Here is a 12,579-nt window from a genome sequence, read left to right as displayed (position 1 = left end):
TCCCCTAGATGAAAGTGATTTCTGCTTCCTTAAATGTCTCATAATATTTGCCTGCCCTTTCAGTTATCTCTTTTATATCATAGTTATTTGTGTACTTGCCCTTTTTCCATTAATAAATCTATAAATAGATTATAACTAAATTATTAATTAATAGATGTAGATATAGATTATAGGTAGACAGTTGAACAGACAATGCTGAGAGAGACAAAGAGGGAGGGAAAGAGGAAACAAAGAGGGAGGAAGAGAGGAGACAAAGAGGGAGAGGAGGGAAAGAGAGAGAAAATGAGAGAGAGAGAGAGAGAGAGAGAGAGAGAGAGAGTTGTTCCATCATGTCTGACTCTTTGTGACTCCACTTAGGGTTTTCTTGACAAAGATAAGATACTGAAGTGCTTTGCCATTTCCTTCTCAAGCTTATTTTACAAATGAGGATATTAAGCACTTACCATGTACCAGGCACAGCGCATTGAGAGCATGGCTTGTTTTCTGTCCTTGCATTCCAAGTGTCCAGTCACAAGGGAATGTGGTAGGTGGTTAATAAACTTTTTCAATTAAATTAATTTCACTGGTGTTGTTGCCAACATTTTCAATATAGATTTCAGAACGTTTACACCTTAGGAGAAGGTTGAATGAACAGCAGTTCCTTAAAAAAAATTAATTACATTTTGCTCAACTTCTCCAAACATAACTAAGTTGGTCTTTGGACAACAGATGACCTGTTGATGATCTCTAAGGTCTTTTACAATTCTAAGACTATGGTTCTATGTTCCAGGTCTTTTATTCAAAGTCTTTACTTCCTAGTAAAAGTACCTAAGAACTTGACTTTGGCAACCAGCAGATTTATAAGCTTCTTGAGGATAGGGACTGGTTTTCAAATGAGATAATGTATAGAAAACTCTATATAAATTTGAAGCTTCTCTTATTGTATGGACATAATCACCTTATTCGCTCTCTCTCTCATTAGTTCATATAGAAATGGTTCTGGAACAATTGCTTCCTTGTTTTTTATAATTTAATCATATAATTATGATTTCTTATAATTTTATAATATAATTATGCATTTTTCTTCTAATGATCTATGGACAGTTACACAGGTGAATTCAACAGTTGCCATTAGGGATTGAATTTTTGATAAGTATTGGGATATGCAGGTAGATAGAAAAATAGATAAGAGTGTTGGGCCTGGAATCAGGAAGAACTGAGTTCAAATCCAGCCTCAGATACTTCCTAGCTACATGGCCCTGGGTAAGTTTGCCTCAGTTTGCTCACCTATAAAATGAGTTGAAGAAAGAAATGGCAAACCACTCCAGAATCTTTGCCAAACAACAACTAAAAAAAACCAAATGGGGTCATAAAGAATCAGACACAATGAAAAAATGACTGAACAACAACAACATTGACATGTAATCTTAACTTCTCCAGGTTCACTAGAGGTAATATACTCTAATAGCAATTAGGAAGACAGATATGATATGTCCCTCCTCCCCGTGTCCACACATTTCTCTCTGGGCCACAGATCTAGAGTTGAAAGGGATCTTAGGCCATATCTGGTGCAACTTTCCCATTTTACTGAGCCCCAAAGAGATTAAATGGCTTGCCCAACATCACACAAGTAGTGAGTAATTATTACCATTGGATTTATATGTCTTGAAAAGTTTTCCTTGCATATTTTCTGGAATATATGATATCCCAAAACCTACACTTAAAGAGGGTGCCCAGACTAGCTATTTCTTCATTTCCTCTTTTTTTCCCCAGCATCCTTCTTTCTAACCTGGGAATCTTCTTCTTCTTCTCTCCCCTTTTCAGTTTCCTTTTTCATATTGTCTATCCAATCCTTCCCCTTGAAATATAAGCTCCTTGAGGACAGGAATTGTTTTTCTTTTTGCTTGTATTTGGATTCACAGTGCTTTTTAACAGCATCTGGCACATTAAAAAAGCTTAATACTATTTGTAATATCATCCATTAAAAATACTGTTTTTAAATTTTTATGGGTCAGTGTTCTTTCTGGGAGATGCTGCTGCTGCTACTACTATTGTTGATGCTGGTACTGTTGCTGATGTTGGGGTAATTATTGTCTTTGTATTTCCAGTACCTAGCACAGAGTACAGACTCAAAGAATCATAGATTTAGGGTTGTAAGAGATGGTGGAGGTGATCTAATTCAATCCCTTCATTTTCCAGATGGGGAAACTGAAGCCTAGAGATTTGAAGTGATTTATCCAAAGTTACATAGGTAGTTAAATGGAAGAAATAAATAATATTCAAACCTATATTCCTTGATGCTGGTGATCTTTCCACTGATATCTGCTGAATTGAACTGAATTGAAACAACCTTATAGAAACTTTCCTCTCTTTGATTTATTTTTTGGTGTAGTAGCTTGTCCGGATGGTTGTGAGGAACAAATGAGATAATATTAGTAAAAACTCTTAGCATGGTACCTGACATATAGTAGGCTTTATATAAATGCCGATTTCTTTTCCATTTCCCCCTTCTTTTCATGTTTCTTTCCAAGCATTGCATCTTATCTAAATTTTATCTCTTTCTCTCTCATGATTTCTAGAACTGTGTGTTCTCTATTCAATAAGGGGTTAATAGACATTTATGAAATTGAATTGAATAGTATGAGAACATTTAGTCATTTTAATGATTTCTGGTATTCAGGTCCAGACAAATTATAGCCTAGAAGGTAAAGGGATCTGAAGATGAACTCTTAGGGCTACTTTTAGTATTCTCTGAGGAATCCTTGAGAATGGGAAATGTGCCAGAAGATCAAAGATGCACATATGTTGTTCTAATTTTTAAAAAGTAGAAAATAACATATTTTTTTAATGGCAAAATCAATTCCTGACAAATTAAACAAATAATAAATGCAACATTTATGTAGCTCTTTGAGTTTTGCATAGTGCTTTATGTATGTTATCTCATTTGGTGCCCCAGCATCTCTGTAAGGTAAATGCTGTTTATTTTACAGATGAGGAAACTAGAGAGGGGTTAAAAGGTACTTGAGCAAGTACCTGACAAAAAATTTAGAATGGTTTCTCAAATAAGAAGTTAATAAACATTTGGGGATGGGGGAGGAGAAAGGGGAGGGGGAACACAATTATTAATCATTGGGAGAAAAAAGAGATAATGTACATAAAGTACTGTGTAAATCATACGGTTCTATCCACATGCCAATAATTATTTTACAGTGTGGGAAGTGGCAGTGGTCTGTAGCTGATTTCAACTGTGTAGAGAATTCCCAATGGAGAAATTACTTCCACCAAAGCAAAGAGAAAACTCTTTGGTGACTTAAAGAGTTGTCGAGGGTACCTAAAGAGATAAATATCTTGTAGTTCATCACTGGCCTAGTATATATCAGAGATGATTTGAACCCTGATCTTCCTGATTCTGGTGCTGATCATCTATCCACTTTTACATGCTGCCTTGTTTATTATTACCATCCCAATTTTTATTAATGCTGGTTAGCATTGCTATATTTCAGTTTCTTATTTTAGTATGATTACAAGCATCTTAATCTCAGAAATCAATCAATCAATAGCACATCCTTTCCTAGATACAAATGAGTCTACTCAGCGTATTGAACACTTTACAAGGCACTAAGTGATCTAGCACTCACCCATTCCAAGGTAGCTAGAAGATATTCGGGTGCTAGAAAGACCAGAGTGAGGAAGATCTCAGATTAAATCTGGAATCTGAGACTTACTCTCATATGACCTGGGACAAATGAACAAGGTTTTTTTTTCTTTCATTTGTGCCTGCCTTTTCATGACCCCATTTGGGGTTTTCTTGACGAAGCTTCTAGAATCATTTGCTATTTCTTTTTCCAGCTCATTTTACAGATGAGTAAACTGAGGCAAACAGGGTGAAGTGACTTGCCCAGGCTCATCTAGCAAGTAAATGTCTGAGGCCAGAGTTGAAGTCAGGAAGACTCATCTTCCTAACTCCAGGTTTATTGTTCTAAACATTGTACCACCTACTTGCCCAAGTTAACAAGCATTTATTAATTGCTTTACCATTTGCTAGATACTGTGCTAAATCCCAGGAATATGATGAAACACAATAGTCCCTACTCTCAAGAAACTCACATTCCAATGGAGAAAACAACATGAAAAAATGTGTATATCTGATATAAACAGTCTAAATGGAAGATAAATTGAGAGGGAAGACATCAGATTATGTGTGTAAGTAGGGGAGGTCATAATGAAAGAGACTGAGAAAGGCTTCCTGCAGAAGGTGGGATTTGATATTAGTCTTGACAAAAGTCAGAGAAGCTAGAAAGTAGAGGTGAGGAAGAAGAGTATCTTAGGCATAGAAGATAACCTAGAATGAGGGCCTAGAGAAAGCAAGAGAGAATGGGTTCAAGTGATAAGTCTTAGTGGGAAGGAAAAATACATTCTTTCACCATGACTAGGAGGGAAGGTGGATAGAGAGACTGATGATGCTGAGAAGGATGTTTTAAGGAAGGGCAGAAGGATCACACTGAATGTTTTTATTTCTCAGGGAAGAAAAGACTAGGCCATCCACTATAAATGTAAAGAGTAGGGGACTGGTTGGGGTAAAAGGAGAGAAGAAATGTTCGGAACAGTCATTGTAGGAAATGAGATAGGGAATCGATAAAGGCAGAGAAGGATTGTCAAGCAGCACCATAGCCTCAACTAAGGTTATATGCCATAAATTTTTACTGGGTGAAATCAAGTCAATTTTGTGATTTTCTCTAGGGATGATCCACAGCCCTATGAGGAACAGAAAAATTCTGAATGGTAGAAGTTACTCAGAAGATAAGAATTTGTAGACCAGGTTCAGCAAAAGCATGAGGCAAGGGATTCTGGGATAGTTGCTAGTGAATGAAGTTCTCAGTACTCACTTGTGTTCTGTGCATGGTAGATACTTAATAAATGTGGATTTTTAAATGAAAGTGGAATCAAAACTTCAGGCAGAGATGAGGAAAACTAGAGTATAGGGAGATGGGCTGGGAGAATAAAGATGGGGCAGAGGCAGGAACTGAAGGTTATAACAAAGTCAAAGAGCAGACTAAGTGTGAGGAAATGAGAGAAGTAGAAGTTTAGATGGGTGCTGGGCTGGAAATCAGGAATACTCATCTACCCCAGTTCAAATCTGACTTCAAGAACTCTCTAATTGTGTGACCTTGGATACATCATTTAACCTGTTTTATCTCAGTTTCTTCAACTGTCAAATGACCTGAAGAAGGAAATCACAAATTGCTCCGGTATTTTTGCTGAGAAAACCCCAAAAGGGGAAATGAAAAGTCAGACAAGACTTTTAAAAAATGCTAAACAAAAAAAAATGAAGAGTGGAGAATTCTGAAGATCATAGCAACATAGTTATAGAGTATTTAGAGGCCCTGGTGAGTTGGAGCCAACTTTTTGAGAGCCAGTAGTTACATTTTCAAATTGTGAGCATTTATGCCTTGTAAGCCAGGGTGTGATTTATTGTTTGCTTGGTTGTCTAGACTTAAAAGTGCTGAGATGCAGATAAACTTAATAGTGCATCCTATATAAAAGTTTTCTCCCTGGAGAGCTGGTTGTTTAACATTTTACCAGCATATCTCTGGCTAGAGGTCATCCAGAACAATCTCTTCATTTCACAGATGAGGAAATCACAACCAAAGAAAAGTACTTTATCCAAGGTTATACAGGTATTAAATAGTGGCAAAGCCAAGAAATAAACCCAAGTCTGCTGACTTAAAATCCAGCATCCCCTTCCCTTCTTATCACTCTGCCACTTGGAGGTATTAAGTGTGTCCACAGCAGTACAGCAGTGCAAGAGGATATGGTTGGGATTGGACTAGGTCAGTAGGATCAAACTCAGATAGAAATACAGAAACACTAAACCATACATAATGCCAGCAGGCAGCATAGTGACTTACAGCTACATTTAAATATTACCAACATTTCATTCTTTTTAATTTATTTTGCTAAATATTTCCCAACTACATTTTAATTTGGTTCAGCTGCACTCAGGAACGTTGCAGGCTTTGTCCAGTCCCAGAGCTGCGTGGTTGACACCTCTGGTATAGTGCATCCATTAAGAAGTAATTGTTCTACTGTACTCTCTGCCAGTCAGACCACATCCATCAATGAATCAATCAATCAACAAGCATTTGTTAGAGAACTTCTCTGTGCCAAGCCCCTTGCTAGGTGCTAGGAAACCAGAGACAAAAACCAAATAATCCCTGCTCTAAAGGAGCTAATGTTCTCTGGAGGGAATCAGCAATGTACACACAGAAGTCCATCCACAGAAGCCCTTTGAGCTACAATGCTCCTTATCCCACTCCCATTCTCATCAGTGAGACTTATGTGCCTAGAGCTTGGCAACATCTCTCAGGATTCTAGAGGCAGCTCCTAAGTAGTCAGGGTTATTCTCTAATGACACTGACTCAAACCTCCAGAGTGTGTTTTACTACAAGATTATTAGCTGAGAATTATTTAGCCAGGAGCTTTTAGAAAGGGATATTTTCTAAGAGGTATAGTAAGACTAGAAAGCATGAAGAATCTGCCCCCCAAAATCTGTGACACACTTACCCAAAAATACATACAGAGTTCTGAAGAAGTGAGCTGCAGCTCAGAGGGTACCTGTGGCAAAGTGTTAACACACTATTTCTGGTTCTTGGAAATCTCTTTTTTTTCATTTGTGAAGTGCCAAAGAATATTCCCTTTTGGTAATTCAGTCATATCTGACTTTTCATGACTTCATTTGCAATTTTCTTGAAAAAGTTACTGGAGTAGTTTGCCATTTCCTTCTCCAGATCATTTTGCAGATGAAGAAACTGAGGCAAACAGATTTAAGTGACTTGCCCATGGTCACACAGCTTCTAAGTGTCTGAGGCCAGATTTGAACTCAGCAAGATGAATCTTCCTGACTCTAAGCATCATACTCTATCTACCTAGCTGTCTCAATATTCCCTTTAGCAAGGTGAATATTTAGCCATTCTGTTCTTAGCTAAATCTAGACACTGTTCCTAACTTCTGCTGTCAGGCAGTCAACAATCATTTATCAAAAACTTACTATCTGCTAAGAATTATGCTTTAGCACTGTAGGTATCCATAAAAGCAAAAAGTCCCAGCCCTCAAAGAGCTCACATTCTAATGGAAGAAGACAATGTACAAGAGAAAGCTGGGAAAAAAGAACAGTACTGAGGAGGAAGTTATCTAGCTCTGGAGAGTATGGTGGAGTAGTTTGCAATGCAGCCTTATGAGAAATGAAGAAATGGCTGGTTTGAGGTCCTTCCTTAAACAAAGGTCCTTAAGGCATCGTCTTTTCTGAAGAAGGGTCACAGGAGCTTAGAGGTCTCTTGAGGAATGAATTCCAGAATTGAAGTGATCTTCCAAAAAGCATTTTTGGGGGCATAGTGGGAGAGTCAAGATCGCTGTCCCAGGAGAATGATACTAGGTTTACTACTTCCCAGGTGCGGGTGGGAAGATGGGCAGTCCAAAATCCTTCAAACTTTTCTTAATTCACAAGGTCCTCTTCAACAAAGTGGTAGGGCTGGGAAAGAAGGCTCAGCCAAGGTCAATACTGAGGTCAAACAAGTTCAGACAATTCCTCCTCAGGGGTATTCTGGAGAGCCACACTTGCTTTAATTTCTGGAATGACTTCCCTCTTAACTTGCTCAATAATTTATAGATGACCACTGGGTCATGGCCAAGTTGCTTCAGCCTATCCAAACATGATTCCTGAGCAGAAGCACTTCATTTCTGAAGGACTCTTCATACTTAGGCTGAAAGCCAATTGTAGTTTGATTGAGACCTGTTCTCATCTTATTAAGGTCATCAAGACTAAAATGACGGGCAGCGATTTTGACATCACCCTTATACAAATGCTGTTTATATAAAATACATACAAAAAGAAGACAAGGCAAAGTTCCAATGGTCTTGTGATGAAGAGAGAGGACTGTGGGGACTGAGTGTGGATCACACCAGAGTATTTTCACTTTTTTGTTATTATTTCCTTGCAATTTGTTTCCTTTCTCAATTTTTCTCCTTTTTGATCTGATTTTTCTTGTACAGTATGATAACTGTGGAAATACATATAGAAGAGTTGCACATCTAATATATATTGAACTGTTTGTTGTCTAGGGGAAGGGGTGAAGGGAAGGAGAGAGAAAAAAATTGGAACACAAGGTTTTGCAAGGGTGTGAATGTTGAAAATCATGCATGTTTTGAAAAGTAAAAAGCTTAGAAAAATGCAAGGAAATTTGATAAAGGAGGTATTAGTAGCTAGAGAGTCAGGCAAGTCTCCTTTAAGAGATAGCATTTGAACTGAGTTTTTGAGGAAACTGGAGGGCGGAGGGTGTCTAAGAAGCAGAAGGGAAGAGGAACTGCATTCCAGACTGTGAAAAGGCACAAAGGTGGGAGATGGACTGTCAGTGGTTAGGAACCTCGAGGACATTGTGTTCAGCCCGGGAGGCACATGAATTAGCACATTAGTGGTGTCCAGGCCTGGGTGACTGGGAGAGTGAAGGATGAAGGAACCAATTCATCTGAAGGATGATGAAGGGCAGCCAGGTGGCATTATGGATAGAGTGCCAGACCTGGAGTTAACTTGACTCATCTTCCTGAGTTCAAATCCCAGCATCAGACACTTACTAGCTATATGACCTTGAGTCACTAAACCTTGTTTTCATCAGTTTCCTTATCTATAAAATGAGCTGGAGAAGGAAATGACAAACTACTCCAGTATCTTTGCCAAGAAAACCCCAACAGAGTCACGAAGAGTCAGGCACAACTGAAAAATGACTCAGCAACAACAACAACAAATCAGATATGATTGGCTATCTTCAATTATTAAAAAAAAACCTGTCACACAAAAAAGGAGTAATAATAATAATAATAACTAGCATTCATATAGTTCTTTAAGATGTGTAAGCACTTTACAAATATTATCTCTTTTTATTTTCACAATACCCCTGGGCGTTAGTAATAAACCTTAATTTTACATATGGAGACACTGAGGCTGATAGATGAAATGACTTGCTAATTAATTAATGTCTGGAACTCGGATCTCACAGATTGCAGGGCAGAACTCTACCCAGCTGCCTGCACGGCCTTAGAGGGCTGAATTAGGACAGAGGGCTAGAAGATCATTAGGAGACAGGTTTTAGCTCAGGATAAAAAAGATATTGCTGATAATTAGAGCTGTCCAGCAATGAACTGGAGTGCCATACGAAGCAATGAGAACACCCTATTATCACAGGTAAGCAAGAAGAGGCTGTTTGTCAGGACTGCTGTAGCACAGATCCATTCCATGGATGGAAGGTTAATCTCCAAGACTCTCTTGAATTCTGACGTTCTATAGCCTTGTATGCAGTAGGTGGAAGATTGGGCTGGTTTTGCCTTAATGCCAAAGATGGCTACTCAGTATGGTACTGTGTGGGCACAATGAACAAGGTACAGGTTTCCTGAGCCTCGTGGGCCTGACACACTTTGGGGTATTGTTGCTGCGGAGCCTCCTGGCTACACATATACTGGCCTGTTGCTTCCAGATCTGCTCAGAGCCCTGGGGCAGCTGGCATTGATTTTGTTTGTTTCCTTAGAAAGAACAGTATTGATCGACTGCACTGTGAAACCTGGCTCCTAGGTCCTGCAGTTCCAACAAACAATTCCCTTGTCTTCTACAACTACTTCAGAGTCTCCTAGACTTTCCATTCTATTGAGTCCAGCTTGCAGTTAAGTCTCCTCATGCTAGATATCACCATTTCCACCTCCCAGTCCTGCAAGTAAAGATCCTTCTTGGGGTCATTAACACAATTTTACAGTTGGAAGTCATCTCTAATGATCTGACAAAGGTTCTAATGGTTGGTCAACAAACTGTGAAATCACAACCGGTCTGTGGGGGGAAAATTGTACAGTAGGTAAAGTATAAGCTTTCTACTTTCTCTTCCTCAAGTCCCTCTGTCCTTTCTAATCCCCAGGTTCCTGGAAGACTGAGGCCCTCCCTGAACCTTTCTTGTGTTCCAAACAGCTCTTAGGGGAGAAGTTCCTTTAGCAAAAAGAACATTGGATTCTGGAGTTGTAGGACCCCAGGTCTGCTGGGGAGGCAGTTAGATTGTATAGTGGATAGAGTGCCGGGCTTGGAGTCAGTAAACCTGAATTCAAATCCAACCTCAGACATTTACTAGCTATATTACCCTGGGCAAGTCATTTACTCTTTTTGCCTCAGTTTCCTTATCTGTAAAATGAACTAGTGAAGGAAATGGCAAACTACCTGAGTATCTTTGTCAAAAAAAAAAATCCAAATGGATTAACAAAAAGTTGGACACTGAAATGACTAACAACAATCCTTACTACATTTATAATCTTGGGTGACTGACATCACTTTTATAAACTCAGACTCATCTGTAAAATGAAGGGATTGGATTAGATTGCTTTTAAGTTTCCTTCCATATATAATTCCCTTTTTTTATGATTCCTCTCATTGTTTAAACTTATTTTGCCTCTGTCCTATTCTAGTTTGGATCAGGTCATCTACTCTAAAAAAACTAACATCCATGAATACAGAAATTAACAGGTTAATTATTGATTACTTCCAATCTTCCCTCCATGCCCTGCCTCTTCCCCAAATACACATATACCCTCCTGCAATAATAAGGGCTTTCTAAAAGCAATGGCTCGACTCAAAGCTCCTACATTAATGGTGACATCTGAGATCCATGTTTGTTTTCAACAGGCTGCCTCTGGCTTAGATGTATTCTTTCCTTGGCATCCATGCACTCTCTTTTCAAGAATCTTCCATTCTAAAAACTGTCAATCCCAGGTTGAAGAAGGGCATAGACTTTCTAACCAATTCCTAGCATCTCCCTTCCTGTGACAACAGAAATAGGTAATCAATCAGATTTTTCTAGAGAGAACTTTCTTCCCCATCTTCTGCCTATAAACTCCTCCCTTCATCTTGGAGCTACTTGGGGTAGAGGATGTAAGCCAGGCAAAGTAGGAGAAGTGAACAGAGCTTTGTGTAACTGGTCTATGATTTCAGAAGGCAACTTCTAGCAGCTTTGTTGTCAAATCATGAAGCTGTTAAGTGGTTCAATAAAGTACTGAAGGTGTCTGGGAGACTCAAGTTCAAATATTACCTCAAACATTTATTAGCTGTGTGATCCCATGCAAATTATTTAACCTCCTTGAATTTCAGTTGCCTCATTTGTAAAATGTGGGAATTATACTATCAGTCAATCAAACAATCAACATTTATTGCCTACTGGATCTGTGGTAAGAACTGGGGATACAGAAAGAGGCAAAACACAATCCCTATCCTCCAGGAGCTTACAATAATGAGACAATTAGATAAGTAAGAAAAATATATAAACAAACAAGCTAAATATAAGATAAATTTAAAAAAAAAATCAATAGAGAGAAGGCACTTGAATTAAGAGAGGTTGAAGAAGGCTTCCGGTAGAAGGTAGGATTTTAATTGGAAGTTAAAGGATAAAGGAGATCAGTAGTTGGAGCATTCCACGCATGAAATACAGGAGAAAATACCTGGAGCAGAGAGATATTGTTTGTGGACAGCCAGGAGACCAATGTCACTGGATTGAGAAGTACATGCTGGAGAGTAATGTATAGGAAGATTGGAAAGGTGGGCTTTGAATACTAGAGTTTAATTCTGGAGGTGATAGGGAGCCAATGAAGGTTATTGAATAGGAGCACTCAAAGTCCCCCTTTAGTTCTAAATCCTTCTGTGGTCTAAAAATTATTGCATCTAAAGTCCATCAACAAAGACCCAGGTTTATCTTTGCTTGAACCCCTCTTCCCTTGTCCTTGATCCCCCTTACTCCAACTTCTAAATGTCTCAGGTTAAGTGTGGTGCCATTCCTTGTTTGAGCTAAAATATGCCTGTAATAAAGGTTTTTTAGCATCACTGGCCAGTTTGGCACTTTTGTGAAAGTCTCTAAATCCCAAAGCAGCTGCAACAGACTGGGACAGAGTGTTAATGGATTTATAGACTTGGAGAACCTTTAGTTCAATGGCCCCCTTCTTGCCTCTAAGGCATTTTATAGACAGGAATACAGAGTTTCAGATGCCTTCTTTGACAGGCTCAAAATGAGAAGTTAGGGACAGAGATCCCTGGTTCCCTAACTCCCAAACCAGTTGTGTTTCTCCTATACTATGCTGCCTCAATGCTCATAAAGTGTGACTATTATGCTCCAGCTATCACTAGAGTATTCACTAATCTCCTACTTTTCCATTTTATCGCACTTGTTCACAAAGTTTCTTATGCCTGAAATTCCTGTCCAGCTCCCACTTAGTCCCTTTCTCTCCCTCTGTTAATATCTTAAACTTCCTTTGAGACCCAGCTTTAAATGCAACTTCCACCAAAAAACCCTAAAGTTGTAGCCCCCTTCATCTCTGGGGTTTACACAGCCCTCTTGGGAAATTGCCGTGTTTTATTTTGTCTAAAGAGCTTTGTCATGGTAACAGAAATTGTGGAAGAGGCTATTCTTAAGAGTCTTCTTAGAGTTTTATTGGATCTCCAAGGTAATTTGCACAAAGTCTGGCCCATAATAGGTGCTTAATAAATGCTTGCTGATTTATGTAGTTTGGTACTAATACTTGAGAGATGTA

This window comes from Antechinus flavipes, chromosome 2, assembly GCF_016432865.1.
Source record: "Antechinus flavipes isolate AdamAnt ecotype Samford, QLD, Australia chromosome 2, AdamAnt_v2, whole genome shotgun sequence".
NCBI lineage: Eukaryota > Metazoa > Chordata > Mammalia > Dasyuromorphia > Dasyuridae > Antechinus > Antechinus flavipes.
The sequence above is the reverse complement of the archived record's forward strand: the minus strand, read 5'-3'. Positions refer to the sequence as shown.